Genomic DNA, 9,655 nt, shown 5'->3' on the forward strand with positions numbered 1-9,655 from the left:
AGGCTTTCAACTGTAAAATCAGGATAAGGCTACGACTATCTTGAAGTCTGAACAAGATATCAGATCAAACAGTAAGATCCCCAGCCCTACTGTAAGACAGGAAGGTCCTCATGCAGCATATGCCTGCTGGCTCCTAGAAAGCTTCATGTGCATAATAGAAAGGTACGTTGCCAGAGATGTAAACGGGAGAACTTCAGTGAAGTTTCTACTGTGCCGTGACTTCCAAACCTCAGGAATGGTGTGATCCATCAAGCTTTTCATAATGCTTGGTGCCATCCGTTTAATAATATGTTCCAATATAAAAACAGGCATGATTGTAATAGTAACTACATTCCCAGCTGTTGACAGTATGTCTGCGATTTGAGAGCCCTTCAGTCCAATGACATTCTGTCAGTTGACCTCACAGATGTTGTGTTCCGTGAGAAGACCGTTTCTAGCTGCAGAACTATGGATGTGATTTTTCCATTTTTAAAGACAAAGCCAACATGTCCAGTACTGTCCTTATGCATGGTAATTGTCCGTTCAAAGGGCCTGTCACGAATGGTCATAGTAATCTTCTCTCCAAAAGCCTGCTTGAGCACCTTGTGTGCTCAGTTGGAGCTCCAGCTAGCACAGTTCTCCCCGTTGATCTGGAGCACCTGGTCCCCGAATCGCAGACCAACCAGCGAGGATGGAGAATTTGCCTGGACTAGCTGAACAAATATACCATTATCTATGGATTTAAGCCTGAGTCCAATTTTTCCATCTTGATCCTTACACAAAATGACTTCCCGAATTCCTTGCTTAATTTCTGCTCTGTGGATTCCAGTATCATTACCAGTTACAGGAGCCACCATATAGTTCATACTGGAAGCTCTTGCTACCAACTGCCCCTGACTTGGTGCTCCAGGGACCATGGCCATATTTGCACGTACTTCTTCTTCATTTAAACTCAGGCCCATGTACTGAGAGAGCTCCGGATACAGTTTAGGATAGAGATTTCCATCTTGAGAGATGGGAGCAGAAGCTTCAGATAGAATTGCTGGATTGGCAGGGTTTGCAGAAAAGGCAGTTTGAGCTTGCTGTTACATCTCCAGGCAGCTAGCTTTCTGCTCAGGACATAAAAAGTCTTCTAATGGAAATACCCATATAATTTGCTTCTCCTTAAAGAGGTCAGCCTGATGTAGATTGTAGCCCTCTTTATCTTCCAATCCAACATTTGCCAGTATCAACTGCTGCTTTCAAAATAAAAAAAACTCTGCTCAAAGTCTACTATGGTTAATTTAAAGTTCAATTCCATAAAAACTGAATCACCTTGTCTACCCTCAGGTCTTCAAGAGATGGGTACAGAGACATTTTTGCAGGATTTTCCTCCCAATCAAATCCACACATAATTGGCTGCTCTGTGGAAATGGAGATGGACCCTCTAATTATCTGCTCTTCTGCCAGGTGGCAAGATGCTGAGCTCTGTCAGCAGAGGAAGCTGGAGGCACACGAGGCCTCAGGGACCCACGCGCTGCAGCCGCCGCCGGTCACTGGCTCAGACTTCTGAGACCCAGAGAGAGGAGGGCGGTGCGCGCCCGACGACGGCGCGCGCCCGAGGACCGCCCGCGCCGCGTGTCCCAGCCTTCCGCCCGCGCCTTCCCCTCACGCCTTCCGTCTCCTAGAGAGATTCTTTGGGTGGGCCCGACCTAATCACATGAGCCCTTTAAAAGCAGGGATCAAAGAGAAAGTCAGAGACTCAAAGCATCAGAAGATTCATTGCACTGTTTCTGGCTTCTAAATGGATGAGGCCACATGACAAGGAATGCAGGCTGCCTCCAGAGCTGAGAGCAACTCTTAGTCCAGCCAACATCTTGCTATCAACTCTGTGATACCCTGAGCATGAACTCAGCCAGGTTGTGCTGGACTTCTGACCTGCAGAACTGAGTACTAACACATGAGTGTTGTTTTAAGCCACTAAATCTGTAATTTGCTGTGTATCAATAGAAAACTAACAGACCTTCATTAAAAGTTATACTGATGACATCTTTAGAGTAACGTGATTGAATGCCACTTTGTTTTTTAAATCTTGGTTTAACAATCTGTCATACAGAGATTAGAAAATCTTGTTGAGTTTAGTTTATTTTGATCCTTGGGTCTAATCACTACAGTTAATAAAGAGATCTCAAAAGATATATAAATCTTGGCTAAACTTACTAAATAATGATACTTGGAGTTTTATTCCTAGTCACCCATTATACAAAGACTTGCTGAAATTCAAGAAGCAAATTTTATACGTCCTAAGGTTTGTTAATCAGTTATTATGGAAACTAATCAGAAGATATTATATTTTTGTATTTGTAATAAATGTGTTCAAAATTAACTAAAATTATTTGCTTATAATATTTTAAAACAGGTTATAAAATTCTCTTGCCAAGTTTTTCACTTTTAAGAATGTGAAATCTGTAACCTATTTTCAGCAGCAAAATCATATGACATGAAGTATTTCCTAGTATACATATCCATTTGCTATTTTTGGTACTTTCACTTGAAAAGCATTTGCTTACTCGATTTTTTGTTTAACTTAACCTTCCTTTTGAAAAGAAAGATTGATTTTTTTTTAATTGAAAATAACTTCATGAAGTATACCCCTGCCAGCCAGTGATCATCACAGAAAAAGAAAAGCTATTTGGAACTCATCTTTTCTGTAAAATAAATTTGGAACTCACCTTAGCTTCTTTGCCATGAAATAATCAGTGAACATCTATAAATACCAAAAGTTCTGATAATCTACATCTTATTATGAAATACTATACTATTTTACTCTTTAAGAAAATGAATTCATAAATCCTTTTAATTGGGCACATGTAAACTGTAATGTGTCCAACAAGGACAAAAGCAAATACACGAAAAGAACACTCCATGAGGACATGAATAGTCTTTTCAATAAATGGTACTGGGTTTACTAGATGGCCCCATGGAAAAAAACGAAGTGTAACCATACATAAACATTAATTCCAAGTAGACATAAATGTGAAAGGAAACCATAAATCTTTTAGATGATAACATGAGAGATTATCTTCACCATCATGAGGGTGGGCAAAAATTTTGTAAGCAGACACACAAAAAAGTATTAATCATAAAAGAAAAGATTGATAAATTGGACTTGACTAATATTGATAACTTCTGTTTATCAAAGATGCCAATAAGAATATGGAAAAGACAAGCCATGGAGTGGGAGAAGGTATTCATAATACATTTTTCTGGAAAAGGACTGACAAAGGACTCGTATAAAAAATACATAAAGATTAAAAATCAATAACAAAAATAGATAATTCAATTTAAAACTGGGCAAAAGATTTAAAAGGTGCTTCACAAAAGATGATTCCCCAATGACTAATAAGTATGTGAAAAGATGATCCATCTCCCTGGTAATCAAGGAAATGCAAATTAAAATCACAGTTATATTATTGCATATCCAGAATGGCTAAAATTAAAGAAAATAATAATGAATATTGGTGAGTTATATGAAGCAACTGGAACAGTCATGACCTGCCAGCAGGAGTGTAAATTGGAACAATCACCTTGGAAAACAATATGCACTTATTCTATAACACAGTTATCCCATTTCTAGATATATACTCGCCAGAAGTGTGTACATATGTTCCTCAAAAGACATGTATGTAAGTGTTTAGAGCAGCATCACTCCCAAAACCCCAAACTGAAAACATCATAAATTTCCATTAGCATTATAGTAAATGAATAAATTGTGACATATTTACACAATGGAATAATATGCAGTCACTAAAATGAACAAAGTACTTAGAACAACTTGGAAGAAATCTCACAAAACATAATGTTGAGAAAAAAACTTTGACACAAAAATGAGCATGGACTGTGTGATTCCATTTATATAAAGTTCAAAAGCAGGCAAAACGAAGCTATGTTGATGGAAGTCAGGAGAGTCTTTACCTTTGGGGGAGGTGGATGATAAGCGGGCAGGCACCTGAGGAGGCTTTTGAGCTGCTATGATATTCTGTTATATAGATCTAGCTGCATTCATTTTGTAAAAATTCACATATCATAGCAGTACACTTATGATTTGTGCACTTTAAGTATATTTTGACAAAGAGTTACTTAAAAAAAGAAGAAGAACACCACAGTAATCATCCACTGTCCCCTCAATACCCCAAATACTATATATATCAGAAAACCATTTGGACTAAATGAGGATTCCAGGTTCAGTTGGGTATGAAAGGTCAAGAAAGCTTAAGTCCTTTCTGTTGGGTATGAAAGGTCAAGAGAGCTTAACTCCTTTCTATCTTACATCGAAATATATATGTATATAAAATATAAGAATGTTTTCTTTCACAAAGTTGCTTTGTACTCTCCCTGGGAATGGCACACTCCACTGTGTGGACCTTTGGTACATACAGCGTAAGGGAGCTGTGGAATTGAGCATGCATACCACACTGGTACAGGGTTAAGGGTGGGGTGAGGGGCAGTCTTCTCACTAAATTCATCCCTCAGTTCTTGTTATTCCAAGTGCTTCTCTCTAATCCATCTCCTTCAGGGGTGTTACATCAAAAACAGAGGTCTACATTTTAGTGACTCAACAATTGTATCACGCTTACTGAGCACAGTTTTATAACAAGAGGAAGTAACATATTATTATAGGTTGTTCTTTATGTATTAATTATTATAAATGCATAACTTCTATTAAATATTTGCATTTAATTGAATCTGTCTTTCTACTCTACCTTAAATTTCTGAATCACTAATGACCTGCTCTGAAGACTGGGAACTCAGTAATATGTATCACGAGGACTGTAGTTCAGCTTTCATTATGGACTTTTAAGGCTTTGATGACTGGCCTGAGGACCAAATTCTCATTTGCAACTTTGTTTGTAAGGAAAATATGTTCCACATTTCACTGACCCACAAATGAACTTTTCAGAAGAAAAATAATTTGTAAATTAGGGATTCCTTGTGTAACTGAATTGTAGAAAATTTAAATATCAATAACAAAAATGTGTTTTTTGCGATTTAAATATACTTAAAATATATTTTAAATATATCACATTTAAAAATAAAATATATTTCTAAAATAGCACAGGAATGGCATAAGTAGGGCCTATCTTCTGAGATTAAGGTAAATTAATTAATAGACCAATTTGGAATGGAGATGATGAAGAGTCAGGAACAGAATGGTAGACTAAAGTTGACAATTTTTCTCAATTCAAGGATAATATAAATTCAATACAAGATTACAAGTAAATCATTATTGTTAAAGCTGGAGAATAGTTTTAGACTCAGTGAAATACCAAAATGAATGAAAAGCATCCTTTTTAAAGTAGCAGGTAGAGATTCAAGCCAGGCAGGTAACGTTCTTCCTTCTTAATATTTTATTTTATATAATACAGTAGGATTCTTTCACATTTAAAATCTCTTCAATTTCTTTATTGAAGATAATTTAATGTAGTTGTTTAAAGCAAAGTTTTTGAAATCAGACTTTTATTCAAATCTTAATTTTGCTACTTTCTAGTGGTTGACTTTTGACAAATTCTTTACCCCACTGGGTGTCAGTCTTCCCACCTGAGAATTGAATCGCCCCCATGGCCATTGTCAGGAATAAATGACACAGCCCATTTAAAGCACTTGGCACGATATCTGGTATATGGGAAATGTTCAATAAATAGTGTTCTCTGTAAATCTTTATATTTAGTGTGGGTTTAATATTTTCACTTTTGTTTATCATAAGGGGAGAACAAAAGGTTAACCTTGGATCATATGTTCTACTAATTGATATATAAATTATTGTATTCAGCTCTAGGAAAATAAGAATCCTCCATACAAACACAATGAAAATCATAATTTCATTCAGAAAATTGGTGGAAGTAAATGTCTTATTCAATAAACAGAAGTTTCTGTAAGACCAAGGTAACTCAATTATGTCTTCCATGCAGATGACATAGCTAAATGCACTTTGGAAAAATCAGCTTTACCATTTTTTTAAAAGAAGTTATTACACTAGTTATGAGGTGATAGCTCACAGGGGAGCCATTGATGTTGCTTCTTTTGCTTTTGTTGCTCTCTCTGAAATACATGATATACACCTTAAAATCTGCACTGTTAATAGATTTCAAAGAAAAAATGGGGAGGAAAAGGGAAGCATTTGTGCTTTAGTTCAGCATGTGGATGAGAACTGAGGGAAAACAGAAGTGAAAAGGACAGAGATGAGATACAGGGACAACCGTGTCCTGTAATTTTAAAAAGCCAGATGACAACTGGTAGAGAGTAAGTTCAGGTTTTCAAACAGTGCCAGGAGTCATGGTTTTAACTTTAAAAACGCTGATTGTACTCTTGGGACTAAGGGTTTACTTCACATCTGAGTATCCTTGTATATCTATTGTCCTGGGCCATCCAGCTCTCCTTGCCAGATGTTAATTCTACACCCTCTTCCAAGCTTCCTCTGGTTACTGAAACCACCCAACATCACACCTCTCCATGCTCTCTCTACTTTAGTCATCAGAAGAGTCCTGGATTGCCTGATACTCACTGGAAAACAAAATAATTCCATGGGTTATTTTGTTTTGATTTTCAAAATTAGAAGAGTGTAAAGGCTCCTGAGGTGAAGTAAGCAATAGAAAAGAATGAAAACAAACGTGTGAGGTTGGCATGGGATGACAGAATATGATATACTGAGCGTGATTTCTTTATCCTTGTACTAGTCATGTGTGGTTGCAAGGAGAAGCTTTTTCAAACGTGCTAGAAGATTTCTTTTTTACCTGTGTGATGTTATTGAAGCTGAGATGTTTGTTTCCAAAACGATTTTTAATGAAGTCAACCCAAGAAGAACAATTTCTCATAATCAGATTAACACTCCATCATCTTTCTTAAAATATTTCAGAACCACTTAAAATGGCTGGATCAGTGACTGACTGAGTATTGGAAATTTTGCTGAGCTCATCATTACACTTACAACAAAAGGTTTATTGTGGCATCAAATAGGGTAGTAAATACCTGTTTTCTCGTCTGCTCTCCACCTACCTCCTTTCAGTTTTTTTTTTTCCATCAAATTTTCATTTGGCAAAAATAAACATTTTCCTTAATTTGAAGCCAACTCTTCAAGTACAGTCATTTTGAAAAATTCAACAGTATTATTATTTACTAACTAGTTATGCTCCATACACATACTTCTATCATATGCCAATCTGCAGGTTGCAGGACAGTGCGGGGATGCTCCTCAGTGTTTACACATGAAAATGATTCTCTATCTAACCTCTTGCAACTGCAAAATACCACTTCCATCTAGAATGACTCTACTGATGCTGCTTAGTTAAAGTGGAGATCAGGAAAGTGAATTCAGAGTGTGCTATGAGTTAGCAAAAATTTCTCAAATATCTAGGCAAAGTAATGATATAATTAGAGGAAACCATACAGCATTCTTGATTCCAGTTGAAATCTTATACAGCTCTGCTTAGATTAACTCCTGATAAAGATGAGATGGAAAGGATATAGGCATTTCTTTCATAATTGTAACTTTCCAAGATTTTTCTAAGAGCATTTTCCTGTGGGTCTCAAAAGAATTTGTGAAATATATTCATTCACTAGATATACAAGTACATGTCTATTCCTGTGTGGTAAATAATGGCATATTCGTCATCTTTAGGAAACAATGAAATTTCATCGGGTTCCTCAAAATAATGTTAAATTTATGTCCATCTGATTCAATAGATGTCTACGTTTACATTGCAGGAGCACAGTGATATCTGTGTAAAGTGAGGTCTAAAATAAGTCATTGTGTATAACATGTTGGGATGCTTGCTTCTTTGGGCAGAGGATGAGTTACATATTTTATCCGTAAGTATAGACTTGTTCCTAGTTAGTGCTAACTTGCTTTCGAAATCTTTTCCTGAAGATACATTATAGGCAATTCTAAGATAAACATATATATGCAAGCATGAATGAAAGACACACAGACAATTACTTATGTTTGGTCTGCAGCTAAACAAGTATTGGCAATTGCATTGGACTATTTAGGGAAAAGATTCATATCAGGAACCAGAGACGGCTCATTTCTCTCTGCACTGATTTCAGTGGTTGCTATGGGAGAAGGGCTTGCTCATAACTTTAACAGGCAATTCAGGTAATTCATTCTACATGTTAAAGTTTTTTTAAACCTCCATCCTCAATCTACTTAAATCTATTTTCTAACCCTATCTCCAGAAAGAACCCTTCATTTAAAAAGGGTCATGTTTCCATCTTCTTGGCCCTTTCTGACATACTTGAGGGCCAGCAACTTGATATTTCTTTCTTAAATTTCTCTTCCTTTTCAGTAGCAAAGAAATCTGGGATATCTCCACAATTATTTTACGATGTTTCCTTTAAGGAAAGAATTGGTATCCCTTTTCTACAAATATTACTCAGTAGAACTTTGGAGAGACATTCAAGGTAGTTCTAACATCAGGTTCTTTCAAGTTTAAAAGAAACATATTTACCTTTAATTGCCCTCAGTTGAATTTTTAGAGCTGACTATCTGACTTTCTGGAAATTTTCAGGTAAAATACTATACATGTTCCCAATAGGGGGAACAATTTCTGACTTGAAGGTTTAATTTGGTTTATGCACTACTAACTTACAAAGCAGCATATTCATTTATGTAAGGTGTTTTTTTTTCTTTTAAATAAGGAGTTAGAAATGCTAGTGAGCTGATAATTTCAGGATCAAAAATGTTTCATTTTTATTTTCTTAAGTAGAGATTCTTAACCTCCATAATTTTTGGAGGTTGATTTTAACATTTTTGATACAGGTTTCTCGTACAAGTCACAGAGTTCTCTCCATAGAGAAATCTTAAAAGTTAATATTTATTTTAATATTTTGAAGATATCATGAATTAAGGGAATTATTTTAATACATATATATTTAATTTTATTATATATTTTAATTGTAGTATTTCTGAGTTATTTACTGTGTACTTTTTCTTTTGACTTCCCAAAGAGCAAACATCTGACAATGTCATCTACATTATTGCTATTTAATTCCTGCTCTGTATCTCACTGTCTATTCAACATTTCTTCTTGGATACTTAATAAGCATCTTAAATCTGATAATCTCAAATCTGAACTCTTTGATCCCCAGTTCTACCCCTCAAGCCCTATCCTCCTTTTCTATTTCGGTGAAAGACTACTTCTTCCTTCCAGTTTTTAGGCAAAAAATCTCAGACTCAGGCTCATCCTTAACTTTCTCTGTCTCTCATATCCCACATTTCATCTATCAGTATATCCTGTCAACTCACCCTTCAAAATTTATTCAAAATTTTACCACTTCTCACCATCTCCACTGCTACAACTACCCACCAGGAACAAATCACCATTTTCCCTTACCTAGACTCTTGCAAGTCTCCTCAGTGGTCTTTTTACTTTCATCTTTGTATAACTATAGTTTCTTCTCAACACAGCAACTATAGTAATCCTTTTAAGAAATAGTAGATCTCGTCACTGTCCTGTGCAAAACCATCCAATGTTTATCATTTCACGTACAGTAAAAGCCAAGGTCCCTGCAAAGGCCTGCATGTTCCTCCTGGATCTGCCCACCCGCCCCACCGCTGGGAACTCGCCTTGCATTCTGACCCGCACCAACCCCACTCCTGCCACGTTGAACTCCTCACTGCTTCTCCAACAGGCCAAGTATG

General features: G+C 36.3%; 1 pseudogene; it reads right to left on the reverse strand.

Annotated features, from left to right (window-relative positions):
- Window positions 1–108: 108 nt before the first annotated feature.
- LOC115857097 (syntenin-1-like) lies at window positions 109–1,335 on the reverse strand (annotated as a pseudogene).
- Between the last annotated feature and the right edge of the window lie 8,320 nt (window positions 1,336–9,655).

This window comes from Globicephala melas, chromosome 5 (assembly GCF_963455315.2).
Source record: "Globicephala melas chromosome 5, mGloMel1.2, whole genome shotgun sequence".
NCBI lineage: Eukaryota > Metazoa > Chordata > Mammalia > Artiodactyla > Delphinidae > Globicephala > Globicephala melas.